This window comes from Ictidomys tridecemlineatus, chromosome 7 (assembly GCF_052094955.1).
Source record: "Ictidomys tridecemlineatus isolate mIctTri1 chromosome 7, mIctTri1.hap1, whole genome shotgun sequence".
Taxonomy (NCBI): Eukaryota; Metazoa; Chordata; class Mammalia; order Rodentia; family Sciuridae; genus Ictidomys; species Ictidomys tridecemlineatus.
This window is the reverse complement of record NC_135483.1, coordinates 93112282-93139727: the sequence shown is the minus strand read 5'-3', so window position 1 is coordinate 93139727 and position 27446 is coordinate 93112282. Positions and strand designations below refer to the sequence as shown.

At 37.5% G+C, this 27446-nt stretch overlaps 1 long non-coding RNA gene across 1 annotated transcript in view; it reads right to left on the bottom strand.

Moving 5' to 3' along the window:
- Positions 1–1930: 1930 nt before the first annotated feature.
- Positions 1931–27446, bottom strand: part of LOC144365513 (uncharacterized) — a 93251-nt gene continuing 67735 nt past the window's right edge. The window contains exon 3 of the long non-coding RNA XR_013424030.1: positions 1931–2169. This is a non-coding gene — a long non-coding RNA (uncharacterized LOC144365513). The remainder of the gene's footprint in view (positions 2170–27446) is intronic.

The following is a 27446-nucleotide window of genomic DNA, read 5'->3' as shown; positions in this document are numbered from 1 at the left end:
CTTTGTCTAATCCACTGAAGCTTCTATTCTTCCCCCACCCCCTATTGGGTGTTAACATATGTATCAGAGAGAACATTCAACCTTTGGTTGCGGGGAATTAGCTTATTTCTCTTAGCATAATAGTCTCCAGTTCCATCCATTTACCAGTGAATGTCATAAAGTCATTCTTTTTAAACAACCCCATGACAGTTCAGTTCTCTGGACCTTCTTCTCTGGAAATACATGTGTGTTATTTTTTACTGTTCAGTGAATATGGATGTGTGGGTTTTTGCATGGCACGAAGCGTAGGGCATGACCTTTCTGAAGATCAGTTCCCTTATATGTAATATGGGGATACTAGTACTACCATATTACTCTCAAAGTTTCTAAGAAACTAAAATGCAATTGTGGATGGAAACATTTTTTAAAAAATAATGTATAAAAGATCACAAAAATCATAACATTGTCACTACTAGTGTCATCGTATTGTAATTGCATGTAACACTTCAGTGTCACGTGTGAGTATGTCTTTCAGGATGTTTAACTGAAATGTGTGTTCACTTATAAAATAAAGGTACTCTAGCTTTCCAATCATATTAATCACATTGGCAACACCTTTTGCTCTAAAAATAAATAGGGCATAGTCTGTATATGTCTTATTAGTAAATAAATGATCTGCGCCCCAGCAGGGCTGACATTTTGCAGGTTTTCAGAGGCGTGGCGTTCGTCTCTAACATCTGTTCTGACTGGTTGGTACATCACTTGCACCACTTACTCAATACTTTAAAAGTTTCTTGTGGTACCCATTAGGTCTAAAACACCATGCTGGGTGCTTTAGAAAATGAAAAAATAAATAAATAAATAAAACATGGCCCATATTCTCAGAGCCAAAAACCGGTTTGGGGAGTTAAGATTACTAAGAAGGTACTTAAGTATTTGCCTGCTGATATTAGTGCTTCATTAGGTCAAAGTGGCACTAACTTCTGGAAGGAGTGATGGAAAAAAATACCATGGATAAGTGGGATCTATGGTGGTCCCAAAGAAGACCAGCCCAATGCTGCTGGTCAATTGCCAACTTCATAAAATTGCGTGCAGGGAAAAGAGAGAAGACCTTTCTGCCAACTTTTTTAAAAGAACAGAGAAAAGAAAAGCCTTTGTGTTCTATTTTACAGATGGCTTCTCCTTCCTTCCCCCACTCCCACTTCCAGGCAGAGACTTAATTACTTTAGAGGTGTAATTTGCAAAGTTCTGAGACCTTCAGCCATCAGATGCTACATTGCGTTCAGGAAGCTGAGCGCAATGACTCCTGTATCTATTTTGGTGCTGTGGGTAATGCACCATTAGATTGGATCGACGTGGCACTCATTTTACGCTACCAATTTCTGTCCTATTAATTCTTTACTGAAGTCTACTAAGCACCTCTTCATTTGCCTCGCCACTGTTATAATTTAATATGTACAATCAGAGATGGGGTTTAATTGTTTCTCGAGTGAACTAAAAATCCAATATTTGTAAAACGCATCCATTTAAATGAAACCCCAGCAAAATTCTGCTGCTGCTTTCAGCCCCATCTGTGATGGCTTCGGTTTCGCTTCTGTGAAGACTCGCTGCTTCACAACACTGATTCCATTAGCCAGGAGAAGGCCACAGCCGCCTGGGGACTGCCCTCCAGTGGCCCTGCAGTACCCGCCAGTCCTGGCCTCCCTGCTCTCTCTCTAGGTTGGAAGAATTAAATGTGGCAGGAAGAACACATTATGTATGAGTGTCCACAGCCTGTTCCCCTGCCACCTACAAGAAGAAACTGGCTTTGCTTTCCTGGATCAAGAAGCAAGAGTCCAGCTGGAATTTCGTCAAACTGAAGAGGAACATAAAAGAGAGTAAGAAAGTCAAGAAAGCAAAGGAGTCTATGTGACCCAAAGGGGCATTTGACTGGGAAGTTGGGGGCTGGGGGTGGGAAAGGGGCAATATATAAAACGGGGGGGACTGAAAATGTGGCTCTGTGCAACGAAGCTAATCCGTCTTTGGCTTTTTCTCAAGACTGAAGTCAAAATTTAATTTGTTTTTCAAGGATTATTAGTTGCTGGATGGGAATTTCTTTGGTTGAGGTGTTGCCAAGAGGATGGGCCTGAGGGTGGCTTGCTTTGCAGGTTCTTGGAGGGGCTGCAGGCCCAGTCTCTGTCCACTTCACACCTGGGGACGAAGACAGAGCAATATTAGTGCCTTAAAGTTCCCCTTCACAGGCAGGATGAGGTTGGCCAGAACACTGCTTAATCACATGCACCCCAGACATCCAGTGTGTGTGCTGTTGTCCTGAACCAGCAAGTTCACACATCAAGTCCAAAATCAAGTCCAAAATCATTAGACTGTAACTCAGTAGACCCCAGAATCATCTCCTTACTACTTTTTACTATTTCCTGGTCAGGACCTCCCTAATCTTCTAACTACCCTTTTTCTCAGCCCTTCTTCACAAGTTGAGGTCATTTCATTTATCCCGAGATATTCCCTCTGGAAAATTCTCCTGCATGTTCATCATTTTTCCCCCCGAGGCCAGCCCCCCTGTATGAGGCCTGCTGAGGTCCCTTCAGTGCACACTAATTTTTACTCCTTCTAAAGCTGGCAGGCTGATTATCCTTTTATATGACTCATGTCGTTATTAATTTATTGGAAAATTATTGCCTGAGGGGAGAAGCAGCAAGCATAGCAGGCAAGGAGATGTAAAAGAGATGGTTCCATAGAGAGTTCCAGAATAGTACCAGTAAAACTAGGCAAAAAAAAAAAAAAAAATAGAATGTGATACTCAGGCAAGACCCATTGCCCCTGGGTAACTGTGGCAGAATAATTGCCCCTCAAAGATGTCTGTCAATTTCCTAATCCCTGAAATGTGTGAATACATTACTTTACGTGGGAAAGTGGAATTTAGGTTGTAGACAGAATTAGTGTTGCCAATCAGCTGACCTGGAAATGGGGCGGGGGGGACAAACCTGGACTACCCCAGTGGGTCCAGTAGAATCACAGAGTTCTTTTAAGTACAAAGAGGAGTGGAAAGAGAGATCCAGACAGATGGCAGCATGACAAGGACTCTCCTGCTGCCACTGGCTTTGAAGATAGAGGAAGAGGGTCATGAGTAAGAAACACAGGCAGCCCCCAAAGGCTGGAGAGGTGAGGATTCCACTTCTGCCCTACAGCCCCAGAAGGAATGCAGTCCTGCTGACACCTTGATATTTGCCCTGTGACACCAGTTTAGGACTTGTGAACTTCACAGCGATATGACAGTAAATTCATGTGGCTTGAAGCCACTAACTTTGTAGTCATTTGTTATAGTAATTGTGAGAAACGAATTCAGCACTCTAGGCCCCATGGCCTGGTTCTGGCTTCCTAAAACCCCAACCCCAGACCATAAGCCTTATCATCAGCAATATGGAGCTAATGAAGTCCTTGTTCACATTTCACAAAAAAAAAAGAAAAAAAAAAACTTCTCATCCAAGTAGAGCTAGCAGATATCTGTGGAGTCCATAAAATAGCTCATTTAAAGGTGGCAAGCTGGGAAACCTAATTATTATAGTTTTATTAAGGAAATAAACACTAATGCCAAAGAGCCAACTTCATCTTGAGTATTTGGAATTCCTCATATTGGCCAGTTATCTGTGCTGATAGATAAATACGAGTCATGAGTTACAGACTCCAGGCCTGTAGGAGTCAAATTATTATTAATTTTCAAGGGTATGAAATTCTAGCTTGTTACCTGATCCAGAAAAACTACCTGCCTTAGAAAGGACATCCCTGAGTACCTTAGTAGAGTTTTCAATCCATGTATTACATTACACACACCCAAGTTTGCCTTGCAAGGAACACATTGAAACACTCCTGAGACCTTTTCTTCAGAACTGCATAAACTGGAAGAGAATTCCACCAGCATATTTCACTAGACAGCAGGGGTTGGTAAGTAAGATATGTGCAATATCAAATGTATTTTCTGATAAAATTACAAAACAGATATTAAAAATGCATCTGATTGTGTTCTCCTGTGAGTACCATGACCATGTGCCTCAGCCAATAACAGCCCAGCTTTTATCTACTGCATATCCTTAATTATCAGTCATTTTCCTTTTAATTCTCAGAATTGTACCATTTTGATGACAGATCATGTGGTCACCATATATATAAAAGGCACAACCAGGTACTCTTAAATGTCTCAGGGAAAACATATTAATGTACTTAAGGCTCTTATGTTTTCTTAAATTAGAGTAATTTTTTGCATCTTCTCCTAATCTGATGAGATCTTGCATATTTCAGTATTGATACGATAAGAGAAATACAGAAAGCAAGCAAAAAGATTTAACTGAAAAGCACATGATATATACTTATATGTAATTTTGATACAATGCAACTAAGGAGCAAAGCTATGCCTGGCGTGTGTGTGTGTGTGTGTGTGTGTGTGTGTGTGTGTGTGTGTGTGAGTGAGAGAGAGAGAGAGAGAGAGAGAGAAATCCCAGACCCAGGCCATGAACCTTGTTGTCAGCCACTCACTTTTAGTAGGAAATAGAACCATATTTCCTGAGAAAAACATTCTTGTTCAAGCTAGTAGAGCTCTATGCAGTCAATAATACAGATATCGATATAGATGAAGATATATCCATATACTTTAGTATATATATATAGTCACATGCCATAGCCAGTGACAGACTGCTTATGTGACAGTGGTCTCATAAAAATTATATTATCTAGTGACATCACAGTTCATCCTAGTTTGTGGAAGTATATGTGCACAATGATGAAATCACCTAGTAACATGTTTCTCAGCCTGTATTCCTATCATTAACATGTGATTCATAAAAACATAAAAATCATATTTTTTAATGGAGTACCATTAATGTGTACCCCAGTGTACCCCATATCATCAGGAAGAAGAGACAAGGCTGGGTGGATAAGGACATGGCCCCCACCTGCAGATATTTGCTAAATAACTTACAAAAAAGACTATTTTCAAATCACAACCCACATGACTGAGGTCTCTGCCTCTCCAAAGAAGGAAAAACGCCTGATTGATGTTTTGATTGGACCCAAGTCTGCATGAATATCTCATGGACACTGAGTGCCTTACCCAGGATTGGCAGGGGACTGACTTTCTTAAACCTGTAGATCCACATAAACTCCTAAATAGCCACTTTTCAGTATCCTTCTCTTGGGAACCCTCCCACTTTGGGAGCTCTGCTTTCTTCCTATTACTCTAATAAATCCTGTTACTCTGCTCTCACCCTGTGTCTCTAGATTTTATTCTTCGAATTCATGAAGCAAAAAAACTCAACCCCATGCTCTGTGCTACACCCTGTGTCATTTGGATATATATAAATCGGGCTACACACATCTACCACCTAAATCACCCATCATTTCTTCTTGATGAAAACATTCAATACCCTTTCTTCTTGCTTCTTGAAGTCTATAGTACATAATTGTATCTATCCTCACGGTGCTGTGCCAGGCCACACCAAAGCTTCTTACTCCTATGTAACTGTAGCCCAGTACCATTGATCGACCACTCTTCTGTGTCTCCTAAGACATATTCTGTGACAAAGAATATTTGTCACACAATATGGTTAAGTGGCAGAGTTGCTTCAGGCCGTCTCTGTGTTAATTGCTAATAGACTGCTTTTCCATCACAGACCATGTTAAGCCTTAGACACATCAAAGATCTTCCCTACTGATGTCAATGAAAAGGAGAGGAACAGGCAACAATGATGATAAGAAGCATATGAGGTCAGTGTAATCTCTTTATGAGTAAAGTAAGTAATGTGTTAAAATTTTAGTAGTTTATTTATTTTAACCCCTTTTATTATTATTGCAAATAAAAGTGTAAATAACTAGACAGGCACAGCGGCCCACGCATATAATCCAAGCCATGCAGGAGGCTGAGGCAGGGGGATTGCAGTAGTACCAAAAACCCCAGTGGAGAAAGGATCATATCCTCAATAAAGGGTGTTGGGAAGCTAGCTATCAACACATTAAAAAAAAAAGTGAAATTGAACACTTACCTATCCCTTTATACAAGAATCAACTCAAAATAGACTAAAGGCTTAAATGTAAGATATGAACCTGTAAAACTGCTAGGAGAAAACAGAGGTTAGAAAGTTCTATGACATTGGTCTGGGCCATGATTTCTTACATGTGACCCCAAAAGCACAGTTGTTTTTTTTTAATGGACAAATAGCATTGCATCAAACTAAAAACCTTCAGCACAATAAAAGACACAATTAACAAAATGAGACAACACACAGATTGGGAGAAAATATTTACAAATCACATATCAGATAAAAAGTTCATATTCAAAAATACATATGGAATCCAAATTACTCAATAACAAGAAAAACTGATATTTCTTAAATAAATAAATACAAAAGGACAAAAGATTTTTTTTAAATGCTCAATATCACTAATCATAAAGAAAAGCAGATTAAACCCATCATGAAACATTACTTCACACCTGTTAAAACCACAATTGTTAAGAGATAGCAAGCATTGGTAAGATTGGAGGAAAGGGAACCCTTGTACACTGTTATGGGAATATGAATTATTATACCTATTTTTTAAACAATATAGAGGTCCTCAAAAACTAAAAATAGAATTATCATATGATCCAGTAACCACCCTTCAGATTCTATTTCCAAAGGAATTGAAAAAAGTACATTGAAGAGATGTTTGTATACTTGTGTTTACTGTAGTCCTATACACAATAGCCAACATGTAGCTATAAGCTCCCATTAATAGATGAATTCCTTTTTTCTAATATGGCTTATATGCTCAATGACATGCCAGTCAGCCTTTAAAAGGGATTCAATCACATCATTTCCACAACATGGATGAATCTAGAAGACATTATGCTGTGTGAAAAAAGCCAGGCACAAAAATACAAATATTGCATGATCTCACTTTCATCTGGAATCTTAGAGAGTCAGATTGATAGAAATAGACTAGAATAGTGGTCACCTGAGGTTAGAAGGGTGAACGTACATAGGGAAAGAGACTTGGGGTCAAAGAACACAAATTTTCAGCTAGACGGGGAAATTAATTTGATGATCTATTGTGTAGCAAAGTACAAATCCAAAGAATTCAAATTCAGTATATTAAAAAAGTAAATATAGTTGATAATAACATTTATTTCAAAATCGCTTGAAAGAGTACAATTTAAATGTTGTTACCTCAAAGAAATAATAAGTATGTGATGAGGTCATGGATATGTTAATTACACTGATTTTTTAAATTCTACAATGCATACATGTATTGTACCCTATAAATATATGCAATAATTATTTCTCTATTTAAAATTAAAATTAAATTAGAAAGAAGGCATGGCCTATACACACACACACAAGCAGTCCATAGAAACTGCCCCCGAAAAAGTCTAAACATTAAAGTAACAAATATTCTAAATTAGTCATTCAAAATATTTTCAAAGAAATAAAGGACACCATGTCTAAAGGACTAAAGGAGAGTATGAGAACTAATAGAGAACATCAACAAAAACCTAAAATTTTTAAAAGACAGAGCAAAATAGAGATTCTAGATTGAAAAGTACAGTATCTGAAAACAAGCAGATTTGAGCAGATAGAAGAATCAGTGACAGTGAGAGATTCAGTGAGATTATCCAGTGTGAGGAAAAGGAAGGGAGGAAGGAAGGAAGGAAGGAAGGAAGGAAGGAAGGAAGGAAGGAAGGAAGGAAGGAAGGAAGGAAGGAAGGGAGGAAGGAAAGAAGGAAGGAAGGAAGGAAAGAAGAAAGGGAGGGAGGGAGGGAAGAGAGAAAGAGAAAGACAGACTTCAGAGAGACCAGCAAGTGTGCCAACAAACATAGTGGGAGTTCTAGAAGCAGACTAGAGAGATAAAAATGCAGAATAAATATTTAAAGAAATAATGGCTGAAAAACCTTTCAAGTTTCATGAAAAGCATCAATCACATATCCTAGAATTCCAGCACCTCCAACTTGATTAAACTCAAAGATTCATGCCAAGATATCTTATAATCAAACTGTCAAAAGCCATGAGAAAAAAATCTTGAAAGCAGAAAGAGAAAAGCAACATGAACAAAGGATAGTCAATAAGGTCAACAGCTGATTTCTCATCAGAAACCATCACAGCTGGAGGCAATAGGATGGCATTCGTATTTAAATAAACTTCCATTTTCAATAGCATCAAAAAGAATACCATAGTCAGCATACATTTAATCAAAATGACAAAACTAGCACATAAAAAAACTATAAAACATTATTAAAAAATTAAAGGACATTTCCAGCTTCCAGATTGGCATGAGTCACCATTCCATTTGATCAAGTAAAGAAGCTAAACAAACTGAAATAATTGACCATGCCCTCAGGCAAGTGAGGTCACAGGCAAACAGCTGCCTTGAAAATGGGAGAGACAGACAGGCTGGCACACCGAATCACACTGAGAGACCCACAGCTCCACAGGAGCTAGTGATGGAGCAGGAAACCTTGAGCTAGAACTGGCAAATTGCTAGATCAATGCTGACTGCTCAGGGGGACTAAATCACAGTGAACACTCACGCTCTCCTGAGTTGTTTTGCCTCCAGGAGCTCACAGTGAATAGATGAGAGCTCCTTATGATTCTGCAGGAGAAGGAGGGGATGAACCTTTTTGAAATATGCCAGAACTTTCTATGCTTCTTAATAATCCTGCCCTCAGGAGAAACTGTTTTACCAGGGCCTAACTTTCTGGGGTTAAATTATAACATAACCTGCCAGCAGGGAGGAAAAGCACCCATCTCCAGCTTCCTTTAGCTTTCCTCATGGGGAAAGGGAGACACCCAGTTCCAGCTGCCGTTAGCTGCCTCGCACCTCCTAGAGCAGAGCAGTGACTGTGAAGGACTGGTGGAGTTCATAGTACCAGGCACAAGCTCACCAGAAGACTGAGACCTGACTACAGGACTCCAGAACAATTCCCCTTGTTCCATACTTGACCACGATTACTAAAGGACATATCTGATAAAGGATCATTATCCTAAATACACACAAAAAAAATACATTAAAGTTCAAAAATAAGAAAATAAACAATCTGATTTTTTAAAGGGTAAAAGAAGTGGACATCTTACAAAGATGGCAAGTAAGCAGTTTAAAATATATTCAACCTCATGCGTCATTAACAATTGTAAATTAAGACAACAAAGAAGTTCCACTACACACCAATTAGAATGACCCAAATCTGAAACTAAGTCAGCATCAAACAATGGTAAAGATTACTTTCCTATGGACACACAACCATGAAACTCCATATCATATACAGCCACAAAAATGGCAAGTTATATTCCATGTATGTTTAATACGTCAAAATACATCCTATTGCCATGTATAACTAAAAAGAATAAACAAAAAAAACTTTTTAAAAAGATAAGGATGAATAAAGATTATCATTGACTGCTGGGGGAAATTCAAAATGGTACAGCCACTTGGGAAGATGATTTGATAGTTTATTATAAAACCAAACATACCCTTATTATTTGATCCAGCAATATTGCCCCTTGGCATTTGCCCCAAAGAACTGAAAGCTAATGTCCACATAAAAACCTTCACATGATTTCCATAGCATTTTCATTCATAATTGCTCAAACTTGGAAGCAACCATGACATTCTTCATTAGAAGGACAAGTAAACGGTGATGTATCCAGACAATGGCTTTCTATGCAGCACAAAAGAAATGAACTATCTGACCAACCAAGACACATGGAAGAAACTTAAATATATGAAATAAATGAAAGAAGTCAATCAGGCTGCATGTAATACAATTTCAACCATATGACATTGCTGAAAAGGCAAAATGATGGAGACAGTAAAAAATTTAAGTTGCCAGGGGTTTGGAGAAGAGAAGAACAGGCACAGCATAGAGAAGTTTTGGTTTGGTTTTTGTTTGCTTGTGTGTGTGTGTGTGTGTGTGTGTGTGTGTGTGTGTGTGTGTGTGTGTTGCTAGGGATGGAATACAGGGTACTTTACCATTAAGCTGCATTTCCAGCATTTTTTATTTTTTTATTTGAGACAGGATCTTACTAAGTTGCTCAGGCTGGTCTGAAACTTGAGATCCTCCTGCTTCAGCCTCCCAAGTTATTGTGATTATAAATGTGCCCCACCATGCCCAGCTGAGCATAAAGAATTTTGTGGACAATGAAATCATTCTGTAGAATACTGTGATAGTGGATACCTATCATTATACTTAGGGCTAAGAATGTAGCTCAGCAATAGAGTTCTTGGTTATGAAGAATTAGGTCCCAGATTCAATTCCTAGACCCACAAATAAAAAAACTTGCTTATATTTTTGTTAAAACCCATATGATGCATAGCACCAAGAGAAAACCTAAGGTAAACTATAGACATTGGGAGATAATGATGCATCATGGATGATTTTCATCAATTGTAGCAAAAACATCACTCTGTGAAGGATGTTAATGTTAGAGGAGGCTGTGTACATGTGGGCACAGGGAATACGTGGGAACTCTATATTTTGTCTACTTTTGCAATAAATCTAAAACTGCTCCAAAATAAAATTTATTAATGAAAAGAACTGAGGAACACCTAACTAAATGGAAACACATCCCAAATTCATAGATGTGCATAATATCACTGATACTAATACGTACCAAATTGATCTGCAGTTTCAACACAAGCCCTATCAAAATCTCAGTGCTTTTTTGAAGAAATTAAGCTGATTTAAAAATTTATACAGAGATGTAAGGAGTCTATAATTTTCAAAACAATTGTAGGAAAAAAAGACTTGTAGAAATTGAACTTCCTAAATTCAAAATTTACTACAAAGTGATAGTAAGCCAAACTGCTTGATATTGGCATGATGATAGACACTTAAATTAATGAAAAAAATAAGACTCACAAAATATATGCATACATTTATGGTTATTTGATTTTCATCAAAGGTACCAAGAAAATTCAATGGGAAGAAAATAGTCTTTTCAACAAATGGGAGTTAGGACTTCTGAATATGCACATTGAAGTTGAACCACCCCCACCTCATAACATAGGCAAAAACCTTATACACACCATATAGAAAAATTAACACAAATGGATCAACATTCTAAATGTAAGCACTGAAACTATAAAACACCTAGAAGAAACTATAGAAGAAAACATCTTGACCTTGTATTAGACAATTTTTTTGATATGACACTGAAAGCAAAGACAATGAAAGAGAAAATAGATTTAAAACATTAAGCATTTTTTTGTTCTCGAAAGATATTGTAGAGAAAATGGAAATGCAAACCAAAGAATGGGAGAAAATATTTGCAAGTGGCATACCTGATAAGAGTATTCTATCCATAATATATAAAAGACTACTATGATTCAACAACAATTAAATTAAAACTTGGCAAGAAATTTGAATAGAATTTCTCAAAGAAGATAGAAAAATGGCCTAAAAGCACATTAAAAATGTTCAACATGATTAATAACTATGGTCTATATCACAATGATATATACCACCTCACATCCACCATAATGGCTATAATAAAAAAGTGCTGGCAATGCTATGGAAAATTTCAAAACTTCATACATCACTGGTAGACCTGCAAAATGGTGCAGCCACTAAGGGAAACAGTTTGGTAATTCATCAAAAAGTTAAATATAGTGGGGCAAGTTTGGCACACACTGTAATCCCAGCAGCTTAGAAGGCTGAGGCAGGAGGATTGCAAGTTTGAGGCCAACTTCAGCAATTTAATGAGGCCCTAAGCAATTTCATGAAGAAATTGCTTCATGAAAGAAGAAAAAAAAGGGCTAGGGACGTGGCTTAGTGGGTAAGCACCTCTGGGTTCAATCTTTTGTACCAAACATAAATTTTTAAAAAATATAGAGTTACCATATGACTCAGGAATTCCTCACCTAAGTATATACCCAAGAGAACAGAAAACATGTGTTTATACAAAAATTTACATATGCATGATCATATCAGCATCATTCACAATAGGCAAGAAGTGGAAAACAACCCAAATCCATCAACTGACGAATGCATTAAAAAAGTGTGGTATATCCATAAAATGGAATGTTAATCAGCCATGAACTGCAACAAGGTACAAAGTGGATGAATATTAAAATAAAAGGCTAAATAAAAAGGGCCAATCATAGAAGACCACATACCATATGGTTACATTTATGAAATGCTCAGAATCAGCAAATCTAGAGAGACAAAAAATACATTAGTGGTAGCTAAGGGCTAGAGGTTAGGAAGAAATGAGTTGATTTACTGAACTTCTTTGGAAGATGATGAAAATGTTCTGGAGGTTAATAGTTGCTCAGCAATAAAAGAGAATAAAATCATGGCATTTGCAGGTAAATGGATGGAGTTAAAGAAGAAAATGCTAAGTGAAGTTAGCCAATCCCAAAAACCAAATGCCGAACATTTTCTCTGATATAAGGAAGCTGATTCATAGTGGTGTAGGGAGGGGGAGCGTGGGAAGAATAGACAAACTCTAGATAGGGCAGAGGGGTCGGAGGGAAATGGAGGGGGTATGGGATTAAAAATGATGGTGGAATGTGATGGACATTATCATCCAAAGTACATGTATGAAGACATGAATTGGGTCAAATATACTTTGTATACAACTAGAGATATGAAAAATTGTGCAATAAGAATTGTAATGCATTCTGCTGTTATATATGAATAAAAAATTAATTTAAAAAATAAAATAAATAAAATAAACATCAGTACAATTTGGAAACCAAAACTCAATGGCTCTACCTCAATGACATGAAATAATAAACTAAGGGCAGAATGAAGGTCTTAAAGTTGAAAAAGTATTTTTAAATTGTTAAATGATAAAGATGCTTATTTTGGTTTTTTGTAATTCATTTTCATTTTGATTATCTACATTCAAATAAAAACTTTGCCCCCCTCAAAAAAAATAGTTGTGATAGTCGCACAATTCTGTGAATAAACTGAAATGCTCTTTTTGAAAGAGTGAATTTTGTCATTTGTGATTAATATCTCATTCTAAAAACAGAAAGGAAAAGGGATAATAGTGCTACCTCCCCTCCCTCCCAAATGTTACTATGAGGATTAGAAATAAAGAAAGCTATGTAAAGCAATTAGCATAATACAGGTCTTGATGATAATGGTAGCGGTGGTAGCTTCACTTTGGGGGAATATATTGTGCTCACAGGTTTAAAGCCTACATTTCAGATTCAAAAGTGATCCATCTGCCTTCTACTTTGTTTTTTTCCCATCCCTGACTCCCCCATATTCCCTTTTTCCTGTCCCTGGTCTTTCTGGATCTGGTCCTGAAAAACCCTTTTACTCAGATCACTCCAAACACCAGTATCTACTCTTGGTCATTTCCTGCTACCTGTTTCCTGTGTGGTTTGCAAAGTGAGGCTGTCTCAGAATTGCTCCAAGCAGCTGCATCTTCTGGCACACAGCCCAAGCACAGAGATCAGCTCAACACCCACTGACACAGCACAGCAGGAACCTCAGGTGTGTGAGGAAAGGAATGATTCTGGAAACTAAAAGACGGACGACCATCTTCATGAAATAAGAAAAGGTTTTTGGGGTTTGCACCCATTGTCAATGTTGCCACTCACCACTGAGAAACTTCTCAGAAAAGGTGATTCATCAGTCAGCCATCCCAGGGCAAGCAGTAGAGAAACAAATCACCAAGCCGCACACATCATAAAAATGGAAATCGAGGAGGCTGTTCATTAATGCAGATTAGTTTTAAGCTAGGCACAGCTTTGCTCTGCCGAGATTAATACACATGCAAAAAATTCTCAGTGGGCCTTGGTTCCTGGTAATATATAGTCCTTATTACCTCGCTGACTAATGAACCTTCAAGTGCAGGAGGGACAACTTCCGACCCTCCACTTTCACACTGGACCCTGCAGATGGGCCAGGGATCCCAGTTGCCTGGGAAAGGGTTCCCATAGGTCTGCCTTCCTCCGCCACGATGTCTCTGCAGCCTCTGCCCTCCCTGAGGCAGCAGGGATTGCTACAGTTGGTCTGTTCTTTCCAAAACCAAAGATTGATTCTGTATTCCCGTCTCCTACCTACTTCCCATCGAGGCAACTGAGCACCAAGTCATTCAATGAGCTAATTAACAAAGAGTTAATTATGGCTTCATGTGTTGCCCTTTTCAATATCAGAATACAAATGTATTTTAAAGAAGACCTTAAATTTCCATAATCTGAAGAGTTGACTAATGAGAGAATTTCAGACTTTGAAAAAACCCAATAAGGACTTTTTTTTTCTTTTTCTTTTTTTATTTTTTTGACCTATGGGATGACCTTCTTAAATGCTTTAAATTACACCTTGTAGGCACCTGTGTACTGCAATCAGATTAGAGTTGGTTTTAATGTCCAGCCTAACTCTAGAGTATAGGAGAGCCCTGCATGTGCACCACTGGTTACAAGGTAGTGTGTCTTTATTGATTCTCTTTCTTCCACTCTTCTTTTCCTCTTCTCTCTGTCTCTCTCTCCTTTTCCTCTCCTCTCTTCTTCACTTGCTCTCATATTTGATCTGGTCACAATTCCTCTCTTACTATGTAATCAAGCAATTTGTTCTTTTTTTGTACCAGAGATTGAGCACAGGAGCACTTAATCCCTGAGCCACAACCCCAGCCCTTTTTCATCTTGTATTTTGAGTCAGGGTCTCATTAAGTTGTTTAGGGCCTCACTAAGTTGCTGAAGCTGGCTTTGATCTTGAGATCCTCCTTCTCCTGAGCCACTGGGATTATAGGCATGCACCATAGCACCTGGCTCAAGTTCATTCTTACTCCATGGAATTGACATGATGAAAATACAAATATTGCACAAAAAAAGAAGATGTATGAGAGTATGATGGTAACACATGACTGACAAAGTAACTAGAAGACTAAAATGAAGTAACATGTGAAAGTATCTCAGAGATGCCTGGCTCCCAACTGGTCCTCACTAAATAGTTTGTATTCTTTGCTCTTTCTTCCTCATCCTCATGTCTCAGTATCTCTAAAACAAAAAGATCTCTACCAAATTCACATAATAACTGTGAAGACCTAAGAGATAAGAAATAAATATGCCTTTGGGCTAGGGATGTGGCTCAAGCGGTAGCATGCTCGCCTAGCATGTACAGGGCGCTGGGTTCAATCCTCAGCACCACATAAAAATAAAATAAAGATGTTGTGTCCACTGAAAACTAAAAATAAATATTAAAAAATTCTCTCTCTCTCTCTCTTTAAAAAAAAGAAAGAAAGAAATATGCCTTAAAAAATGGAAACTTCTCAGTTCATGAAATATTGGGGTCTAATTAAAATCAGTCTACACTATCTCAATCTCAATACATTGTCACCTCATAATTCTTTGAATATCTTTGGTCACCAAAAGGGGAAAGAAATCTTCTACATTCCCCCTTCAAAAGAGATTGCCACCAATTAATGCTAACCAGGTACCTTCTGTGTTCATTGGCAAAGGTTCTTCCCATGCAGTTTCAAATGGCCCATGAGGAGAATATTATTCCCAAAGACTTCCCTTCTGTAATCATATCAGCACCAGTCTTGACAGACTCGACCCAAATTCAAATCAAGATGATTAAGAAAAACAAAGGAGAAATGCAATTCTTTCTCCTTTTGCAACATCCCACAATATAACCACAGGCCAGAGAGCTTTAAGCTTGTTACCTGGAAGCTGTTCTAGGTATTCATCCATGCTGTATGATCTGAGAGAGGCCAAATCACTTCTGTGTTCAAAGCCTATACTACACATGACCTAAAATGTCAGGATTATCAATTTTTTATTCATGGAGAAATTTAGCAAATATGTGTGGTTTTCTCTTCAAGGCACATGGCAGAATTGGACATGTAATTGGTTCTAGCCAATGAGAGGCAATCAGAAATCTCACCAGCATCCCCAGCTAGAGGATTTAAATGCCAATGGGAGACATTCCAGGCCTCTTTTTCTGCACTAGTATGGTGATGTACAACATTCAAGATAGTGGCTGGTCCATTAACCAGGGTGAGACAGATAAGCAGAGCTCATAACCACTTTATAATAGACTTGCTATATAATTATAAAATAAATCCCTGGGGTTTTTTTAAGTCACTAAGATTCAGGAATCACTTGTTAATGCAGTATGAAACAACCTATCCTTTTAGCTATACCAACAAAATCAGTCTTTTTTGTTTTTCATTAACAGTCAGTTCTTCAAAATATGACATAGTGCCAAGGAAGATTGGCCAGATTGAGAAAGTATTAGAAATTCCTTTGAACACATAATGGCTTGAGAACAATAATGTACTTATAGTCAGTAATTATTATTACAAAAATTGTAAATATTTAATAAGAATCTACTGTACGTTAAGAATTGTGCCAAGTGCTTTACATCAAATATGGTATCTCATTTAATCCTTACAAAAATACTAAGAGATAAAAAAGTTATTCCAATTTTGCATGGGTGGTAGAGAAGGTAATGAAAAGATTAACTTATTTGCTGGTTACTTTCAGATTTGTCTGAAGTCTGATTAGTCTCTAAAAAAGAATATTAATAAGTAAAACCTTAGCAGTGGTACACATTTGTAATCCCAGCTACCCAGGAGGATCCCAAGCTCATAGCCCTCCTTGACAACTTAGTCAGAACCTATCTCAAAATAAAATTTGAAAATCCTGAGAATATACTCAATAGAACACTTGTCTCTTATACATGAGTCCCTGGGTTTCAATCTCCTGTAACACACACACAAAAAAAATAAATAGATGATAGATAGATAGATAGATAGATAGATAGATAGATAGATAGATAGATAGATAGATAAATGGTAATATATATATATATATGATAGAAAGTCAAAAGATGAAAGGGAGGGAGGAGACATAATGTTATAATAATAGATATAAAGCATATGAATCTTCCCTTATTTGATAATATTGAATATTTGTATTCCAGGTTCTTGCCAAAGAACATAATTTCAAATTTCTATTCCCTGATCTTTATCTAAAGCTCAATGGTAAGAAATCATTTTTCCTGGAAGACTGCCTAAAGAATATATTCTCTACCCCTTCTTTGAGATCAATGGCTCTTAATAATTAGGTAGAGGGCATAGATACCTTTATAAATCTAATGAAACCTTTGGACCCTTTTTCTAGAAAAATATATGTACACAGAACTTTAGAGGATCCACAGACAGCCCTTTGAGCTCCATTATAGATTCTCAAGGGGACCATAATCTCAAATGGCTTTTTCTAGTAACTAGTAACTGCTCTTGGATTATTGGACCCTGTGCCCTATAATCCCATGCTTTCAATCACATACTGGGACTTTGTCCTGTGCCTACAGAAGACTTGGTGGAGTTCTGATAGTAAAAAAAAAAAAAAATACTCTGGTGCTTACATCTCATAGAAGTTGCAGGTGACAGATCCCAGTGACGCATGCCCCTCAAGGTGCAGAGGAAATATCAGGCAGGAGACTGTTCAGTGAGCATGAATTCTCTGTTCACCTGATACTCTCATCTTCTCTTGGTCCAAAATGAAATCCAGGGATGTCAGAGTAAGCCATTATACTAAGCCTCTTATACCTCAAACATGCCAACTTGAAACACAAAAATAATCACTTTGTATGATTGCAAAAACTGCAAAATCTACCCACCAGATTTCATCCCTTTAAAACATGACACTTTAGGGGGCCAAAGTGCCTCCTGGCTCTGGCTTATCTCCCTACTACCCACCAGTCAAATCTTTCTTGTACCCAGCCCTATCAAGTCTAGACACAAAGAATGTAGTTCCTTCTCACAACTGATTAGGGGAATTCTCTCTCAAGATGAGTATCAATGTACCAATAAGTGAGAAAAGCAGGTTACAGCTGTACATGAAAAATGAACAGCTGCCCCATCATGGCTTAATCAATGGGAAAGAATACCAAAATGCTAATAGTAGTTCTGTCTAGAGGGAAGACTGAGTTTTGTTTATAATATTTGATGTTTTCTGAATTTCTCTATATAAGCATATATTTATAATGCTCATAATATGAAAAAATAAAGGCTATAAAAATGATCATATCAGACAATGAATGGATAAAGAAAACATGGCATTTATACATAAGGAGTTTTACTCAGCCATAAAGAAGAATGAAATTATGTCATTTTCTGGTAAATGGATGGAACTTGTGAACATTAAGCTAAGTGAAATAAGTCAGACTCAGAAAGTCAAGGACTGAAGGTTATCTCTCATTCGCAGAAACTAGAGAGAAAAAAATGGGAAACAAAAATGGGAGGTATCATGAAAATATAAAGAACAATGATGGAGTAGAGGAAGGGGATCAAGGAGAATGGAAGGGGAGTGGGTAAGGGGAGCAACTGAGAATAAAATCAAATGACTTGTGCTACATGCAGGTATGAACACATCATAATGAACAGCACTTCTGTATATAATGATAATGCACCAATTTAAAAAAAAACAATAATTAAATAAAAGGAAGACCAGTAAGATAGAGAGAGATGGAGGGAAGAGAAAGAGGAAGTACTGAGGAACGAGGAGCAACTGTTACATGATCCCCATTATTATGCACTATTTAAAGCACGTTTAAAACTATCAGAAAAAAATAAATGCTATTAAAAGGATAGAAGAACTATTAATTCTTACTAGCATCCAGCCATGCACCACCCGGCAACAAGTCAGATAATGAGGGACAACATATATAGTAGTATATTGGGATTCATTAAGATCCTAATACAGCCTAGACTTGTGGTAGGTTATGCCAAAGTTTGTCAACTACACTCTATGATGTTCACACAGCAATGCAATCAGCTAGCAATGCATTTCTCAGAACATGTCCTGTTGCTCAGTAATGCAGCACTGTATATTACTAGTTCTGAAAACGGGAAGAAAACTGATCAACATTTATGTGTTAATAATTTCATGTTCATTATTTTATAAAATCTTCACAAAAGGCCTATATTATAGATGCTATTCATCTTTTTAACTGGGAAAAAAATAGTATAAAGATTAATGGAGGTTTAAGAAAGTTACCTATAATCACATGGGTAGAAAAATAATAGAGCTGAATTTTACTCTTGGGTCTTCTGGATTCTACCATCTGGACACTTTTTACTACTTCACAAATGGTAGCAATAACCAAACAATGAAATTATTAGAGATGGCTTTTCACCTTACAAGCCTCCAACATGACCGGTGAAGATGTTCTGTGTGTGGACTGTATCCACGCAACAGAAAATCCTAGTTTCTCCTTTTAAAGCCAATATCATCAATTTACTGGGTACAATGTTTCTCTCCTTGAAACACAAAAAAGTTTTAGAACTTGAAGAAATGTGAGAGCTGGGCTCAGTAATCAGGTAATGAGCTTTTCCAAGGAAATCAGGTCACTGACTATAGCTGCAGAGAAGACCCTGACCCGCAGTCATGGCTCTGGAACGCCGGCTCCCACACAGCCTGCCCATCCTTCCATTAATCCTCCAAAGATTCCTAGAGAAAAGCCATGTGACTTCTCATTGCAAGACTTCGGGGCCATGCCTGGGGCCTGGAGCAAGACCGTACTTGCCTGGAATTTGCATCAGATGACTGCATGACTGACTCTGTGGATTGAAGCTCATAAGGCCAAGGTTGCTGTTTCACTCCAGTTATCTTTCTGAGAGAAAAAAAAAAGGGGGGGGGACTCTTTGTAGAGGCTGCACTAATCTCTACCAGCTGTCTCACAAATGCTCATGTAGGGCGGAACTGAGGCTGCAGGGAGGCTGAGGGAGAGCAGAATTACTTTTGATGGGTCGTTTTTGACAGCTGTGACTTTAAACTAATGAGACTTTTTAAAAAACATTTTGTAAACCAATGTATTCATCAATGTCACCGATTCTGGAAACATGAAGACAGCCTCTCATCCTTCCCAAAATTCACCATGTGACAATTTTAAAAATTTATAAATAGAATAAACTCACGGAGCTAGACACAGGGACACACACCTATAATCCCAGTGACTTGGGAGGCTGAAGCAGGAGGATCACAAGTTTGGGACCAGCCTCAGCAATTTAATGAGACCCTAAGCAACTTATTGAGACCCTGTCTCAAAATTTAAAATTTATGCAAAAAAAGGGCTATGTCTCATGCTCAGTGGTAAAGTGCCCTTACATTCAATTCTCCATATCAAAATAAATAAACAAACTCATGGCAACATTAAGAATAGGAGAAATGGACCTGTATCTGATCATAAAAGTTTACAGCCTTCCGGAAGGTAAAAGGGGGATGGGGCCACACTCTTCCATAAGTGGACAGAGGAAGCCACAACCCAGAATGAACAAGGAGAAAAGTCTCCCATGGTGGGGGCTGATCCTCCTTTCAGGTCTGTAAAGTTTACTCCATGAGTATTAGTTTTCTACTGCTGATGTAACAAATTACCACTAATCCAATGGCTTGAAACACTACCAATTTGTGATCTTATAGTTCTGGAGCTCAGAAGTCTAAAATGAGATTCAGAGCTAAAATCAGAAGCTGCATGCCTCTTGGAGGCTCTAAGAAAAATTTCTTCTGTGCCTTCTAAAGTTTCCCACATTCCTCAGCCTATGGCCTTTCTCTGCTTCAACCGCCATGTCTCCTCTGACTCTGACCTTGCTGCCTACCTTTTATTTACTTATTTATTGGGGAGGGGGGAGTACTGGGGATTGAACTCAGGGACACTCAACCACTGAGCCACATCCTGAGCCCTATTTTGTATTTTAGTTAAAGACGGGGTCTCACTGAGTTGCTTAGTGTCTCGCTGTTGCTGAGGCTGGCTTTGAACCCACAAGCCTCTGGGATTACAGGCATGCACCACTGCACCCGGCTGCTGCCTACCTTTTATTATTACATTAGATGCACCCAGATAACCTAGGGTAATCTCCCATCTCAAGACCCTTAATCACATTGTGAAGTTCCTTCAGTCCTGTAAGGAGTTTATATCTACAAGTTCCAGGATTACAGTGTGGACAACTTTGGGGGCCATTAGTCTGCCTACCATGCTTGGTGAGTAGGCACAGAGAGGGAAACAAAAGAAACAAGGCTCTAGAGTCAAGATACCACAAAGCAACTATAGAAGCTGCTCGACACTCTGCACTCAGAACCAATTAGTAAAGAAATGTTTGCCCCTGAAATGAAGCTGGAGAAACACTCACCAACAAAATTTAACCGTCTTTAAGGAGGACCATCAGTTTTCATATGATAGGAAAGATCAAGAAGAGCACACAAAACAACCAATTCCAGAGGAAAGAGACATGGAGCTGGAGAGGGGTTGGTTTTAAAATTTTAATAATTATCCTCACAGAGATTTTAAAGTGATTGTGTTCACAAAACAAAATAGTGCGCTATAAAAATGAAGCAATTGAATAAATGCTGTTGGAAAATAAGACAATCATTGGAGGATTAAAAAAATACCAAAACAAAATCTGAGGATCACAAAGTAAAGAAACAATGTGATTCTGCAATCTGTATATGGGGGAAAGATGGGAGTTCATAACCCACTTGAATCAAATGTATGAAATATGATATGTCAAGAGCTATGTAATGTTTTGAACAACCAATAAAAAAAGAGTGGGAAAGAATGAAAAAAAAACAAAGTAAAGAAACAAGGATAGAAAATATGAATGAAATAGAAGATAAATCCGGAAGGCCCAACATCCATCGAACAATAGTTTGAGAGGGAAAATAATTAAGGGGCATAAATAATTAACAAAACAAAAGAAGAAAATTTTCCTGAACTGAAGAGAGATCGACTCTTCTTTTAAGAGGGCCAGTTAAGAGTCCTAGCAGGGTAAATAATGTGATTCACTCTAAGACACAACTTCAGAATATTATTGACACCATAGTAAGATGAAAGACTGAGGAGCCTCCAAAGAGAATTAAAAAGAAAAAAAACATCCTCACCTACAAGAAACAAAAATCAGTTCCCAATAACAACATTATTCAGAAGACAATAAGCAGTGATTTCAAGATTCTGTAGAAATTTATGATATTAAATGTAGAATTCTAATCCTCAGACAAAGAGACTGAATACAAGGGGTAGTAAAAAATCAATATGTTTTCTGACGAGTCTCAGGAAGTTTTCTCAGGAGGAGTATTCAGGAAGTTACATCCTTCTTATAATAGTTTGTGGGAAGTATTACCACAAAGAAGAAAGAAAAGAGGAAGATGTAGAATATAGCTATAGCACATACTGCCACTAACTCACCCACATTCACTCCAAGCCCCTTTGCCATGTGCCTTAATGCTACAGAGACTGGGAAGTCAAGAACTCTATTTCCCCTAAAATTCCTGTAGCTAGATGCTGCCCATTTCTTGGTTTCACTCAAGCAGATAAACCTCTTAAAATTTGGAATGTGGGAGCCATGTGAGCAGGAGGCACCTGCTGAGACCTCCCAGGTAGAGAGGTCCCTCTATACCCCACCCCTAACTCCACAGCACTGCATCACAGCACAGAGTTCCACTGTGACTTTTCTATTAGGAGCTTGGGGGTTTCTCCTGGCAAAATCATTCATCCTTGTCTCTGTCACATCTTTTCTGAAGGACATATAAATTCTGTAAACCATTCATTACCTTGGAAAAAAAAACATTTTCTGTTTACATAAAATAGTATGGATTCTGTTGCTGGCCTTCGGAGTTCAGTGGCTAGGATAGAAAAGTGGTTATTGTTCTGTTATAAATGCTTTTGTGCTGTTTTATGTTTTACTATGCACATGTGTTATTTTAAGTAGGAAATTAAAACTTTTGAAATATAGCAATGAGCAGAAGAAATGAAGACCTTTATCTCATTCACAGGATAACAAATCCAGGGGGCCACAAACCTATGCGCAGTCTCCAAGTCACTGGTAACTACACAAATGCAAATTGAATTTATTCTGTACCCATCAAGTGGCATAAATTTAGAAGTGCTGTATCTACTGCAGGCTGAGAGGTAGACAAAATTGTACTTTCAGGAGGAAATGTGAAAAGTTGCAGCCTTTTTAGAAAGCAATCTAGCAACACTGATTAAACTATAGATTAAAATTCAACCCAGCAAACCAAGTACCAGAAATTTATCCCACAGAAAATCAATAAAACCCCCCAGAACTTAAGGACTGTTTGTTACAGCATTGTTCCTAAAAAAAAAATGGTGTAAAAGGAACGTAAATGGCCAAGAACAGTGAAAAGACAGAATACGTTAGGGTTCACCCACTGCATGCCTTTTAAAAGAATGAGTCTGAGTCCATAAGAAGGAGTTTCCATAAGATGTTGCTGTGTGTAAAAGAGCCTGCTTAATAAAAATGTGAAAACTCTCCAAAGATAGTAAGTATTTTCCCAACTCCCAACTTTTTCTCATACTGTTCCTTCCACTTAGAATATCTTCCCTCCCTGACAAGAGTCCCTTAACTCAGTCTAGCAAATTTTACTCTGAGGTAAACTTAAATCAAGTTAACCTTTTCATAAGAGCTGTACAAAAACATGATTCAAAATATAAAATGTATTATAATTTGACCCACAAATTAAATATCTCTGAATTTACAATGCTGAAGTAAATACATACATGGAACATGAATCATGTATAGGGAATTTTATAAGAGCAAAAATAAATAATAAAGACACCTAAATATTCATCACTGGATGGCTAAATGAGTTATGATTCATATACTCAATAAAATATTATATGATGGTGGAGTTCATACCAAACACACAAAAAAAATCTAGGACATACTTCTTGCATAAGTGATAAAAGTTAGTTACAAAGGACCATATTATGATATGATATAAAATCAGGTCTCTCTGGGACTGGGACTGTGGCTTGATGGTAGAGCACTTGCCTAGCATTCATGATACACTGGGTTCCATCCTTAGCACCACATAACAAAATAAAAGTATTGTGTCAATCTACAAAAAAAAAAAATCAGGTCTCTCTGTGAATGTATTTATATTTATTTATGGAAAAATTGGTGTTAAAAAGATTTTCTAATCTATAGACCAATGGTACAGAATAGAGGACACAGAGACAAACCCACATAACTACAGCTATCTTATATTAGACAAGGCGCCAAAAACATACATTGGAGAAAAGATAGCCTCTTCAACAAGGTGCTGGGAAATTTGGAAATCCACATATAACAAAATGAAACTAAACCCCTATCTCTCACCATGTACAAAACTCAACTCAAAGTGGACCAAGGACCTAGGAATTAAACCAGGGACCTTGTGCATAATGGAAGAAAAAGTAGGACCAAATCACTATCATGTTGGATTAGGCCCCAACTTCCTTAATAAGACTTCTATAGCACAAGAATTAAAATCAAGAATCAATAAATGGGATGGATTCAAACTAAAAAGCTTCTTCTCAGCAAAAGAAACCATCATTGAGGTGGATAGAGAGCCTACAGAATGGGAGCAAATCTTTACCACAAGCACAACAAATAGAGCACTAATCTCTAGTTTATGTAAAGCACTCAAAAACTTTATCACTAAAAAAACCAAATAACCCAATCAATAAATGGACTAAGGAACTGAACAGACAATTCTCAGAAGAGGATATATAATCAATCAACAAACATATGAAAAATGTTCAACATCTCTAGCAATTAGAGAAATGCAAATCAAAACTACTCTAAGATTTCCACTCCAGTCAGAATTGTAGCCATCAGGAATACAAACAACAGTAAGTGTTGGCAAGGATGTGGGGAAAAAGGCACACTCATACATTGCTGGTAGGACTGCAAATTGGTGCAGCCAATCTGGAAATCAGTATGGAGATTCCTTGGAATGAAACCACCATTTGACCCAGCTATCCCACTCCTCAGTTCAAACCCAAAGGACTGAAAAACAGCATACTACAGGGACCCAGCCATATCAATGTTTATAGCAGGACAATTCACAATAGCTAAATTATGGAACCAACCTAGATGCCCTTCAGTAGATGAATGGGTAGGAAAACTTTGGTATATATACACAATGGAACATAACTCAGCATTAAAAGAGAATAAAATCATGGCATTTGCAGGTAAATAGATGGAGTTGGAGAATATAGTGCTAAGTGAAATAAGCCAATCCCAAAAAACCAAAGGCTGAATGTTTTCTTTGATATGAAGATGCTGACTCATAATAGTGATGGAGGGGGAGCATGGGTAGAATGGAGGAACTTTAGATAGGGCAAAGGGGAGGGAGAGCAAGGGAGGTGGCAAGGGAGTAGAAATGATGGTGAAATGAGTTAGACATCATTACCCTAAGTACATGTATGAAGACATGAAGGTGTGAAATTACTTTGTGTACAACCAGTGACTTGAAAAATTGTGCTCTATATGTGTAATATGAAATGAATTGCATTCTGCCATCATGTAAAACAAATTAGAACAAACAAATAAATAAAAATACTAGAATAAAAAAAGAAAGAAAAAAAAAAGATTTTCCAAAATGTTATAATAGTGGCTATCTTTGAACATATTGTATTTAAGCTAGTTCCAATTTCTTTTTCATCTTTATTATTTACATTCCCTTAGAATTTACATATAGAAATCCTAACTCCTAAGTCAAAAATATTAGAAGGTGGGAGTACTTGGGGAGTTGACCAGGTCATGAGGTAGAGCCCTCATGAATAAGATTGATCCTCTTATAAAAGGTCCAGCAAATGTGTGATCTTTTCTATCATGTGAAGACACAGTGAGAGGACCCAATCTGTGAATCAGAGCACATGTCCTCACCAAACACCAAATCTGATGGTGGTAGATCATGGATCGGGTTTCCTAGTCTCCTGAATTATGAGAAATAAATTTATGTTATTTATGAATTACTCAATCTACAGCATTCTCAAAAATGCAACTCAAAAGTACTAAGGTATGTGCTGTTTTAATTTTTGACCGATGATATATTATTTACTAAAGTAATAATGCTATTTTTAAAAAATAAGTTTACACCTATATATTAAATTTTAGAAGATCAATTATGTTCAGTAGACTCAAAATAATAGCTACCCTTTCAGGATCAATATAGCAGGTACCATCCTACCATCCTACTTTTCCATATATTAACTTAGCCTCACAACAAATGTATGAGGCACACAGAGCTGTTATTACCATTTTACAGGGAGAAAAGTAAAACATAGAAATTTCACTTACTTTAGAAAACTTTAACAGTTTGGAGGGATTTACAAGTTTTGAAACAGTAATAATAACAAGTTTTCTATGTAATGGCACTCACCCAATTACCTAGAAGAGCCAGTATTACAGTTTAGATGTGAGGTATCCAAGAGCCCCCGTGTGAGACAATGCAAGAAAGTTTAGAGGTGAATTGACTGGATTATAAAAGGTTTAGTCTAATCAGTGCATTAATCCCTTGACTCTCTCTACCTTCTGATCATAATTGGTAATTTTGTAGGATATCCTTCAGTTTGGGTTAGTCTGATGTTTTCTTATGAGTAGATTTAGGTCTTGTAGTTTTGACATGGGGTATCTCAGAAGTAATGATGTGTTGTTCTCAGTATATCATTTCAAGCTTTAATAACATTAATTCTATCAATATTAAATTTCAGACTGTTTTCCCACTTTTTAAAAAAAATCATTATTTATTTTTATGTGGTGCTAAGGATCAAATCCAGTGCCTCTCATGTGCTAGACAAGCACTCCACCACTGAGCCACAAGCCCAGCCCTGCTTTCCTACTTCTAAAAATACACATAGGAACCAGGCTTGATGTTGCTTTTATCTGCCACACTCTTTTGCTATGATGGTCTGCCTCACCTCAGACCCAGAACAATGGAGTTGGCTGTCTATGGACTGATACCTCTGAAACAGTGAGACCCCAAATAAACCTTTCTCCTCTAATAGTTCTTGTCAAGTCTTTTAGTCACAGCAGTGAAAAAGCTGATTAAAATAGCCAATTAAACATAACTTCTTATTCAATCTTTTATTTTCTAAGCAATCTGTGTTTCAACTCTTTCTCTGTTCTGGTTTTTTGTTTTGTTTTTATTTGTTTTTGTTTTATTTTGTATCGGGTATTGAACACATGGGTGCTCCATCGCTAAAGTACATCACTAGTCCTTTTTAGTTTTTATTTTGAGACAGGGTTTCACTAAGTTGCTGAGGCTGGCCTCAAGTTTGCAATCCTCCTGCCTCAGCCTCCCAAGTCCTTGGGATTATACACAGGTGCCTCTGTACCTGGCTCTTTTCCCTTGTTCTTGTGTACCCTCTCTTCTGCTGTATTTTGCATCACTTTTTTACACATACAATAGTTGTACTATATTCTATAGTTGTACTTGGTTATGTTAATTTGCATGCACCAGTGTCTGTGTGGTTATACAAATCATCCTTTGCAAATTTTCCTTCATGCTGAGACCCCCAGAAGGCAAAAGAAGCATAATAAATGACTCAAAGTTTTAGAGCTTAAAGTGTTGTCATATGGGAAAAAAAAGTTCCACAAACACAGCAACCCAACACCCATGCACATCATATTTCAGAGCACGCAATGGAAGAGATGTAATTACTATGGTTAATTGGCTCCTGGTAAAATGTCACTGGAAATGAG